Source organism: Pseudopodoces humilis, chromosome 3 (genome assembly GCF_049639895.1).
Source record: "Pseudopodoces humilis isolate 2021_Gansu_Grassland_sample_001 chromosome 3, ASM4963989v1, whole genome shotgun sequence".
Classification (NCBI taxonomy): Eukaryota; Metazoa; Chordata; class Aves; order Passeriformes; family Paridae; genus Pseudopodoces; species Pseudopodoces humilis.
This window is the reverse complement of record NC_142202.1, coordinates 80,894,794-80,907,099: the sequence shown is the minus strand read 5'-3', so window position 1 is coordinate 80,907,099 and position 12,306 is coordinate 80,894,794.

Sequence of the window (12,306 nt, the reverse complement as noted above, 5' to 3'; positions counted from 1 at the left end):
TGGATTAATGAGGATATGACACACACAGCTGTGAGCATCTCCCTATTAACCTTGCAGGTTTACCAAGACAGTTAATACATCAGTGATGTAATTGATGGCAGTACTTGGTGATAGTAGGTCAGGTTTTTTTTACCAGCACTTACCCACTAAATGCATTTCAAAAGAGTAAGAAAAGTAAGAAATGGCTGTCAGGTCAATAGGGATATAAATTGGAGGGACGACTAGCTTTAAATAAAGATCACTGCAGGAACAGTCCTCCAAGGAGATATGAATTTTAATCTATTCATTCCTTCTCTCCAATCTCAAAAAGTTATGAAGAAAGCTCATGGGAGGCAGGACTGGTATGTTGGCTGACCATAGGAGTCGAGTGTCCTCTGAGATGCCATTTGAGCTGGTAGATATAACACAGGACCCATGGGGGGAAAGCAGACACCCATCTGCAAGGGCAGTCAGAGGCCAGGCAGGCTCCTTGAGGGTACCTCATATGGCTCCAAATGTATGTGGGTGACTTAATCTGCCCCCCAGGACATACAGCTTCACTGGTTTAATAGAAAAACATTAATTCTTAATGTCTGAAAATGTAGCTGAAAGCATGATCCAAAACTATGTCACAGCATAATTAAAACTTACCTGTTATCAAACAGATAGAGAAGTATGAACACCAGTCTCGGATGTTTTGCTAATGCCATTCTGGGATGTGACTTTAGCCTTGGTTCTGCATGAATATCTTATGCAGTTTATCAGCAAAAGGATACTTCCAGTGCTTTGAAGCCTTACAGAGGAGGAGAGATAAAACAAGAATTATGATCATCTTATTAACCTTATGAAACTTCTATAAAAGAAACTTGTATGAATTTCCTGACAAATACTACATAATTCTAAAACGAAGGTTAACCTGATTAAAGCTAAACAATACTCTCACAGTGATGTTTGTTAAAGTATAATCAGTCAAACCTGCTATGTTCAAAGACTTTTTTTTAATGTATGTGGTTTTTGCTAGTCATCTTAATATCTACTGAATTTATGACCAAAATTGTTGATCCAGGAAGGCACAAGCATCATGGTGTAAAATGATATACACCTTACTTACACCTTCAGTACTTTTTATCTAGGAAAATGTAAGTCTGGGAAAGAAAGGTTACTATCTTCCATTGACATTATTTTGCATATTCTTTTTCTCTAATAACAAGAACTGAAATCACAATCTATAGGAATCAAGGTGTTACTAAACCCTAGTTTAGTAATTAAAACATATAGAAATTAAACAATTTCATATACAACACCTCTCTCTGTATTATATAGTTTTTGTGACTTAGTAATCATATTCTCATCTCATTATTATAAAACATACTTTCTTATTGCTACTTTAATAAAAAGCAGTACAAACAAGGAATTCAATATCCAGGAAAAACAATAAACTAACTGTACAAGGCACTACAGCACCATGAAGCAAAAACAAGAGAGAGGAAAAAAAAGTGGAAATATGTATTCACTGCTGTTCTGTAAGTGTGTGTGGTTAATTGCAACAGAGGAAGGCAAACCTTTTTTGACAGAAATGAAGAATATTTTGAAAAGGAAAATATCTCACAAGCTCACAAGATAAAATATCTCACAAGATAAAAAATTCCAATACTGAAGATCAGGAGGGTCTTCAGCATGGAGCTTCTTCTTGTAAATTGAGATTTCATTTTAGTTGTTTATAAGAAGTCACGTCAGTTCCATGATCCTACCAATGCAGGAAATTAGTGTATAAAGACAGATAGCTAAATCTGTAATCAAGTACAGTGTGTGTGTGTGTGTGTGTGTGTGCGTGTGTGTGTGCATGCACTCACATATTGGCAACACTGAAGCAATCATGAAATCATGAAAAATGAAATAAAAGCCCATATAAAATACTGGTAACAGATGTCATCCCCTGTGAATACCCTGACAGTTTACCATTTTCCTCCCTTGACACCATAATTTGCTAAAGCATAACATAAAGCTCTGCAAATTCTAAACATATGCACCAAGAAGCAGAAGCAGCCAAGAACCAAGTCCCTATCAATAAGCAAACTTTGAGCAGAAAAACACACTTCTCCCTGTTTTCAACCTTTCAACATGCTTATCTGGAAATGGACTTTCTCCCCTCCCTGTTTGCTAGTTTCCCCCTTCCTCCCCACCCAGGAGTCTTGCTGATTCCTGGGTACTGCCTTTTCTTTTTCAGTGCCTACAAAGCTGATCTCCCATTCTAAAATAAGTCAGCTGCAGAGCAAGGAAACCAAAAAGGCCCAGTTAACCCAGCACTTAACAAAGCACCGTGTGGCTCCTGTGGGTCTCCACTGTCTGTTCTCTCAGGCAAGGGTAAATTAGTTTGCCTTCACTAGTTCACCAGCCAGAATATAGCTACACTGCTGTCCTGAGGGCAGGCTGGGAGGGCATTAGACAAGAGGATGATGGCTCTGTAAAAAGCAACATAAAGAATTTCCCTCTCTGACTTCTATAATTTCTAATAGAAAGATGTAAATATAAATATTTTTTTTCCTTAATTTCCCCTATGAAATTTTGCCTAGATGTGAGAAGACAGGAGCAGCAGGCTGGGGCTCTCTGCTCTGAGCACTGACCTTCCACCTGCCTACAGAGCAAAGCTGCAGGAGTTCTAAGCCTGCTGAAAAGTTGCAGCTTGGCTCTAAGGCTTCTTACATTATGTTAGCAACAGCATACTTAATGGCACACCCTTGAAAGAAATGAACATCCTAAGCATAAATTAATACACTTAGGGATTTCAGAAATATCATGAGAAACTCTGAGCTCAGGTTTGTTGCTCTTATCAAGGTAGTCAGATTTACCAATCATGATGTCATTATCAAAAAGCTAGATAGGCCAACAGCCAATTTACTAGTACATCATGCTAGAAGAATAAATGTCCCTTGGATACCATGAAGCTGTATAGCATTTTCCTTGCCAAAACAGCTTATGTTCACAAAACTTAAATGTTAATCACTTAAATACTAATACCTGAAAATATGTTTAGAACTTGGGAATTGTTGAGTGTGCATCCAACCTCCAACAAGAAATCTTCCAACATCCTGCAAAAAATCTCCGCTTCCCAAACACAGGCAGATGCCTGGGATTAAAGACTCAAGGTTTCCAGCCCCACCTTCACAATGGCCTCTGTGCCTCTTCTTGAGCAAATCCCATGTCCACTCACTTGTTTCTTTTGCTTGATATAGGCAAAATCTATCCCAAGATTCATAGAGTTAAGGGGAATAATTTATTTATCTCTGTACAAGTGTTTTGTGTGCTGTCATAAGAGTCAAGAAAGAGATTTTAAAAAGGCTGCTGTGATTTAGGAATAGTATTCCCCATTTTAGTGTTCCCACTGAAGCACTCCAAACCACACACCCCTGGCTCACTCACTCCCCCTTTTCAGTCCCCCTGCAGCAGGATGGAGAAGAGAATTGGAGGCACAAAGGGTAAAGATCACAGATTGAGATAAAGAACAATTTACTGGAAAGAGCAACGGAATAAGACAAACAAACAGTAATAATATCAATAACAGTGGGAACTGGCACTACCCCACCGGCTCTTCATGCCATGCTTACTCCACCAGAAGGGACCCCATCCCCAGAAAATGTCATGAGGTGGTACAGAATAACCTCCAGGTCCTGCCCATGTCCGCTCCTGGCTACTGCAAAAACTAACCTTATCCTGGCTGGAACCAGGACAGACCTTTATATGAACCTGTAACATATGCACCCAGGAGAGAAAGGATGGCAAAATGAGCTCAGCCTCTCTCAAAGTGAAACCAGCCCTCCTTACCTCAACACATCTGCTCCCAGTCAGCACAATTATGTAACATAGCTGTCCTTTAGTCAATGCAGTTTTAGATTGCCCTCTCTAGTTGGCAACATTATTACATTTATCTTTCCACTTATCAACCGAATATCTAAACTTCAAACAGCATATCCTTTCTAGTTGAGTAACAGAATAAACAGCATAATTATATGAAGGCAATTAAGCAAACATTGCACAATATCACCACCTGAGGCTTTCAGTCTACCAGATACATCGTACTGTCCCAGCTAACCTAACTGAAACTTGAAATAATTAGGAAAGAGAATGAAAGTGACTCCTGAGCTGTAGAAAGGAACAAGAAAGAAGCAGCACTAGATGGGCAGAAAAGATGGATGGTGTGTGTGGATGTTGTAGGTCCATGTCAATGGTAGGTAGGAGAGGCTGGGAGAGGATGTCACACAGGCAGAGAACACATCATTGCTGCCAAATCTTACTGTGATTTTGGCAAGAGCTACCTTAGGGTTAGGTTTTCTGGTTTAAAAAATTGCCCAGCGAGCAATATCCATTTGTCTTTTGACCTTTCTATGTTCCACCCTTACGCAGGCAAAAAATTTTGAGCCTTGAGCAAAAAAGGAATCAAATTATATGTTATTGTATCTTTTGAAGCAAAATGTTTAGGAAGATTGTTGAGGAAACTAACTCTCAGTTTTATGTCAGCCAGAGCTAGGCTGTCATAAAGCACTGAGAAAAAACTGAAGTACAACAGAGATTACAGAAAAGGCAGAATGAAAGACAAAGAACACTTTCACATATGAAAAGACAGTAGAAAAGGGTGCTTTATTTATTAGGTGAAGAGTTAGGCAGATGTTCTCTTAACAGGAACAGGGGTCATATAGGATAAGATGGAAATACTCAGCCCAAACAAGTGCTGTACCTGAGAGTCAAGTATTAAATAAGTCTGAATTTCAACCTATGAAGCCAAACAAAAATAGTCTGACTGTACTAACCAGCATATATAAAGGGAAAGAGATCTAGAATTTACGTAAATTAATGCGCAGAAACCTAATTGATTCCTTGATCAAATACATATCTCAAGCACCTCTAAAATTGTTTGGTTTATTTCTCATTCTTTGCCTACCCCTACATTCTATTTTTCAGTTTTTCTGAGTCTTACTTTGAAAGCCATAGAGTGGAGGGCTTGCCATTTATTTCTATTAAATGTCTTGTGATTATAACAGACTTTTTCTACATCAGCCAGCTTAAATATTTCTCTCTGTTACATTTGTCCTTGCTAACAGAACAGGTCAAAATAGAATGATTTTTCATCCCTTCCTTTCCCCATATTGAAATTCTGAAAATATTCAGACAGTTCCAATTCCTAATTACCTCCTTTTATCTCCTTAGATTACTCTTCTGGTACTCTGTGCAATCCATTTCCTTCAAATGCCACACGTAATTAGTTGTCTCTATGGAGTTATTTACCTGTGGGTTTTTTGTGATTTTTTTACCAAACCATATCCATTACAACTGCATTGCCCTCTCCAGGTTTTCTGCAAATATTCTTGCTAAAGAAATGCCTAGAAGCAGCATTCCGGGAACAATTGAGTGTGAGCTGGCATAGCAGCACCTCACTTTTCTAGGCTCCACTCAGCTCCCCAAGCTCCTATCGAAAAGGCACACGCAGTGGATCTCCCAGGGGTGCCTCTCTGCACTCTCCTCCATTGGATCTTCACAGCCAGTCCCCTTCAACTCTGATGCAAGGGAAACTTAGACCATAAATTGGTCTAAATTGGGATAAATTGGGATAATTTAACGCAATTGTAGACAAAGCCTTTTGCAGCAGGCTTGGTGTCAAAGCAGCAATAGTGTTACATTTGTTGTCATGCTGCACAACTCACAGCATGTGGTTTCTTCTCCAGAAATTTGGACCTGCCTGGGTGCCAAGCTCCAGTCTCTTGGATGTTGTTCTTCCTCCCCAACTGGGGTCAGCTCCTTGTAGCAGGGCTTATCCCCCCTCTTCCAGGTGTACATGGAGTGTGACAACACAGCTGTTTCCCCGATATGTCCAAGGAATGAGCTTATCATCTTCAGTCATCTTTGTGGGCCACCACCAATGGCTCCCCAGCCACAGCTCATTCCACACTGCCTTTTCTGAAAGGCACTCACTGCCTTCTGCCAGTCTGGGGATGTCTTTTGATTCACATTTTTTGATCAATTTAGTTAAACATTTTTGGTGTAAGGTTGCTACTGCTCACAAACCCTAAGACTTTTTATCAAATTTTATCATTCCTGCAATATGGCTGGCTCATTCCACATTAGCATCAAAAACACAAGCTGCAAACACATCCAACAGCTTGTAACATCAAAAGGAAGTTTTGCAGAGATTTTTATAAGAGCTGAATTGAGGTCTTGTGACCCTACTACAGTGTTTACACACATGCCAGACCTTAAGTATGTGAAGAAGCCCCATGAATTCAATATGCTTCTCAGATGCTTAAACACTTCAGTCAAGGTCCCAATGTTTATTTTAGGCTGGTGTAACAGTGCCCCTGTTATATAAAATAAAATCCATGTGAGAATTCTTTTGTTCCTATGAAAGGGGGAAATAAGCCTTTACATTAGTACAGATACATACATATAATGTGTCTGTTTATATACATATGCACACATATTTACATACATATATTAGCATATTTTCTGGTCTTCATATTCCTAGAATTAAAGGGTTTATCCCATTCATAAAATTAACTTCAAAATGCAGCATTTGAGTCCACACATTTTACAGTGGAAAAAAAGAATTCCTTTTAAATGCCCTTGTCCCAGTGCTGATTGATGCTCTCCAACCCAGGAAACTGTCACACAATAAACAAATCAAAAGCCTTAACCTGAGAAGTAGAAATATTTGCCTTGGAAATATATTTACAAAAAACTCACAACAAGAGAAGAAAGAAAGTTGAGCAACATAGTGAAAGATTTACCTCAGAGACCATCAAAAGAAAGAATCATTTCCTTTCCTGCTTTAGGGCAGTGTTTATTTAGATTAAAATATGAAAGGTGAAGTGGAAATAAACATCCTCATTATTGTCTATAGAACCTTCAAACAGACCTTCATCTTATAATGGCATTCGGGGACATTTTAGGTCTTCTCTCTCCATTCCTTTTCCCTCCTTTATCTCCTTCCATATTTTTTCTTTTTTCATTTTGGTTTGATTTTTAATATATAATATGCAGGGTTCAGCCTAAAAATTCCCTACTGAAATTGAGTGAATTCATGCATATATATGATGAGCAGCTGCAATCACATGTGACTCAGACAGGGGCAATGCAGCATTTCAACTGCAAAGTCTCCAAAAATTAAATGAGAAAAATGAGACTTTACCTTGGGGTAAAGGCTGGCAGACTAACACCGGAAGAGACAGAAACAGTATGTCCCCAATTCTTCTGTCTCTGATGGAAAAGACTGAATTCTTGCATTGCTTTACAGAAGAACAGATTCCCTCAGATTCACTGTAAGTTAGAGCAGTATAGAAACAGATGTGTAGGCAAACACAATTTTCTCTTACTAGAAAGTTTTTTCTGCTCTATTATTTTTTGATTCTCCACAATCCATAAATAAAATTAAATGAATAACATCTGTGAACATCGCTGCCCTTCCGCTCCTCTGAAATACCCCATAACCTTCCATAACTTTCTTTATTGCTATTGAGGCTCATGTCAGGCTATCTTGAAACTCCTAGCCCAACAGGAAATAATGTCTGGATTACAAACACTTGGGGGTTTTTTATAGTGGCAGGCAGGCAGGGAGAGGACATAACACTCAAATTCAGGAGTATTAAAAGGATTATAACTGTTGGACTTTGAGGGGTTTCTTTGGAGTCTTTTTTCTCCTTCAAGTGCAAAACACCTGGGAAGGCAGACAGCCAGCAGAGACAGGCTCTAGAAACTTCAGATCATCAGAGAAGAGCACCAATATAAGAGCACCTGCCATATCCTCTGTTAAAAAACCCAGGGGTTTACTTCCCATGCAAGTGGTCTGTGGATAATATGAAGTCAAGAAGAGCAGCTGTGACTCAGAACCTGCGAGTTTCATCAGTGGCAAAGCCACTTTTGTACCCTCAGTGACTGGAGAGATAATCGCCACAGCAGTCCAAGAGCTATCCCAGTATTCCATCTGTGCTGTGCCATGTGTCATCTGGAACTAAAGAAGCACAAAATCATATCCAGAAGGTGGCTGGCAGATGCAAAAGCTGATAGGGAGAGACTGCTGTGGCTGCTGAGGTCTTGTAGTGTGGCTTTACAGACACGTTGTGTTACAGCATTGTACTCATGGCTCTGCTGGGACTGTGACTTATTAAGAGACAATTATAATTTTTTTTCTTTTTTTTCCATCTGAAGTCTCTGAAATGAGAGGGATGTGGTCAATGTTGTGCATGCCCCAGCTCCAGCAAGAGGACGTGTTTGATGGTGACAAGGTCTGGGGGTAAAAGTGGAACACTGAATAGGATAAGGGAAGCTAACTTCGTTGCAATTTCACTCATATCAGTGACTGGGATCAGTATCTGCGGTGGAACGTGACATCAACCATGTTTAGGTGTTGTCTAGGAGAGAAGTGGTTGGTGCTGTCAGAAAGCAAATTAACAGCTAACTGATGATCTGGGATCTAGTTCTTGAGCTTGTCACTCGGCTCTTCCTGGACAAAGTTATGTTCCCTCTCTCCACTGAAGGGAAAAGCTCTTTTCCTTGTTGCTATTAATTTTCATGCCTTTATATTCCAGGTATTTATTTACAGACCAAAATCCATTTATGGAGTAGATGTGGTAATGAACAAGATCTACAGTCTGCTCTCTGGATGATTTATAAAACTTTATAATATTACTGGTCACATTTCTTCTCAAAGTTTATTAATTGCTCCATGAGAGATCACAGGGAACCTTTTGCATCCGTTTACACACATAATCTCTTTTGCCTGGGTCACTACCTTCTGGCTTTTCTCAGGAGAAGCAGCAGCCATAAATCAAACCATCCTTCACAGTTCTGAATGTGAACATGGAACTAAACACACAAAAAAAGTCATATGCAAGTCAATTTGCATGCAATCCTGATAGATAGCTGATTCTGATTAAGCTTCCCAGACCTATGTTTGAACCTCCTCTAGCTGTGGTACACCAGATACAAACATGCATAGAACACAAAGATCAGAGAGCTTTCACTAAGGGATTGTGCTCTCCACTGTAATTTCAGAGCAAGACAAAACAGCTGAAGAATAAACACAGGCAGTGTAAACCAGGGCAAAGGCAAGCCCAGAACTGAGAGCAATTTAGAATAACTTCTGCTTCTTTGTCCTCAGTCCACTTGAAGCACAGATGTGTTAAGTTCTATTATGAGAGACTGATGAAGTACCACCCTAGGCTTCAGTCCTCATTTCCCTGCTGAAAAATCAGTATTTGTGAAGCCTGCACTAGTCAGGCTTTGTGAATGTTAACATACAAAACATGGGTGTATTCCAGACATTTTTCTTGTCTTGAATGACTTCAGGATCCAGTACTCTGTGTGTAACCCTGCAGCCATATCCATTTTCAGCAGCTTTTTCCAAACTCACAAGTTACTATTTGTCCCTTCAAAAGTGTTTGAGCTCTGCATATTAGCCCACTCCTATATTCTAAGGAAGGTTGAAAATTACTCTGATCTAATTTGGCTGAAGAGCCTCACATATGCTCTTATTTCTTTTTATCTGTACAATTTCTGTTTGTCTAATGATTTTGAGCATATGCTTCAAAGAAACTCAGGGGTTGTCCAGATCCATAAAACATGATCTAGAAAATCTAGTCTATTTTCAGCAAGCTTAAATCAGTTTTTGCAGAGATCCGCTAGAGATTTCTAGTGGTTAACAAATGAAAGAAGACAAAACAATTTATTATCCATGTCAAAATTATTCATTTCACTTGATAATTATCACGGACAGATGCTGTATTTAGTTATCTATATTCAGTGATGTGTTAATCCTTGTTTTTCTAGCCCCTTTGTTTTTTTTCACCAAAGTCAAGGAGTTTCTTTCTGAAACAAGAAAAGAGATCACACCTCTAAAATCTCAGTTTTGTTGGAAAGTTCAGAAAATAGATAAAAAACCTGAAGCCATGGGCTTATTTCTTATAAACAAAAGATTATCACAGTATGTCAAGATTATTTTTCATGCCCCTCTTCTTTCTTACTTGCATACTGCCTCCCACACCCACCTCCTGGCAAGTCAACAAGCTCTGAGCAGTCAGTCCCCACTTTCGTGACTCAGAACATTAAAGCCTTCAGTTGGCAGGTATCCAGGATGAAGAAATATTAACAAATCTCCCACAAAGAGCACTCTAATCATAGCAAGCACTGAAGCCTTGAACATAATATTTCCTCCACGTATAAGATTTCCAATTTGCTTAATGGTCTCTCAAACTTTGCAGTATGATATTGCAAATGTTCTTTTAAACACTCCAAGTCCTCCCCAAACTCATAATCAGCATGTACACTACATAAAGAAAAAATATCATTTACTCTTCACTTTTGGCTGCTGCTGAGAAATCTTCTTACAAGTCATCATTTATTGGAAAATAAAAAAGAAATACCATGTTCAAGTTATCTTTCAAAGATGCCTCATTTTGTAATTCCCATTGCAACAACAGAGGCACATACTTCCATGAAACATTGTTGTTTATCTCTTTTTGGATGACCTCATCGAAGGTTATTTGGAAGAAGATGGAAATGCAGACTGATTTATTGGTAGCTGGAGTGTAAATTTCACACAAAAGTTCAAATGGCAGATTTTATAACTACAGCTAAAGGGTCTGAATTTTGTGTGTTGTAATTTCTAGAAGTTGAAGTTCTGTTGTCTGCCCCAAATAACACACCCAGCTCTCCTGCTTTCTTTTAGGATATCAGCTGACACTTTTTCTGACACAGATAACTACATTCAGAGCAAGGATTTTTACAAATAAATGCAACTGCACCCATTTTTGTTCATACTTAAGGGGTGTGAACAACATCCAGCTAAATCCCATTTTACTTCATTATCTATATTTAGGCTATGGTAGAACTGTAGCAAATACTCTGAATATTGCTTATCTAAGACCTTTAAATTTATTTCTATGAATAATTACAGTTTAGTTACCAGGGAAACACATTTTATAGCAGTCATTCTCCTTTTTCATTAGCATAGTTATGTCTGCCACTTTACAGACAAAATGTATCTAAGCGTAGAACTGCATTAAACAGTAATTTCAGAGGACTTTTCAACAGATATATTTCCTAAATGAAAAATATTTTTCTAAAACTTTTTTCTTAAAAGTTCCCCTGTCTACACTGCTGAAACTCATAAATTGTTATCTGATTTGGGACATTATTTGTTCTTTAAGCATTTTTTATGCAGTAGAAATCTACTCTATGCTGTGAGGAAGCATTTTGTGACATGAGTGTGGTTGGTCTTCTAGAAAAGGCAGACTGTTGAAGGCAGAAGTGTCAGAAGAAATACAAAGGTACAAGAAGAAAACAAAGCATTACAATAATTTATGAGGTGTATAAATTCAAGTCACTACAAAAGAGTACAGCTCTCCCTCTCATAAAGATGCATGCTAGTCAAAAAGCAAGCATCAGCCCTACCTAGCTGGGTTTATTTTAAGAAAGCAAGGACTATGGTGAGCTCTGGAGGAGCATGAGAGAATTCAAACTCTTTCTGTAAGGAGGACTTCTGCACATTCAAAGCCTATGAAGTGGGGAACACCTGCTATGTCAGCTGTTATTAATGGAGAGAGGAACACCTATGCTTCAGTTAATTATGTGCTATAAAATGTCCCAGTTGTATTCTTTAAAGCTTCTTAATTACATTAACAGAAAGTCTTTTCCACATTCCCCAGTTCAGGCAAACACATCCACTTCACAGCAATTCCGTGCTATGCCTGACGTTCTGCAGTCCCAGGCTGCAATTCACCTTCGAGCTGGCTAAGATTTACTCTTTAGTTAAAGTCAACACAGCTCTGTATCTTACATTGTTCTTCACATTTCCACAAATTACTCATGCCAAATATATGTTTTTTCTTGTAACTTTTTTTTTTTTTTTATGTCAGTGAACAAAAGTGCCTTTTTTAATTTTTACCATTTTTAAGCATGGAAAAAGAGTGTCTAGAACACTTCATGCAGACATCTCCCTGAAATCTGACACAGGCATTAAGAAAGGGTACAATGCAAAATTCAGTAAGTGTGGGAATAAAAAGTTTTAGTGAGTCTTGAGTCATCAGTAATAAAATTAATGAATGAAATGTTCAAAACCCACAATTTCCAAGTTCAAAACTGATGAGCAAATACTTCCCTTAAATGGTTCTGACTGGTTGCCAGTGGCCAATTCCCCACATCCTAGACAACAGACATAACTTCAAAATGCAAATAACCCTCTTGGTAGAATTGGCATACATACTTCTAGTGGGGTAATAACATTTGACCATGACCACTGAGAAGTAGATTTGTTCCTTTCATGTAAAAATGAGGACTGCTTTA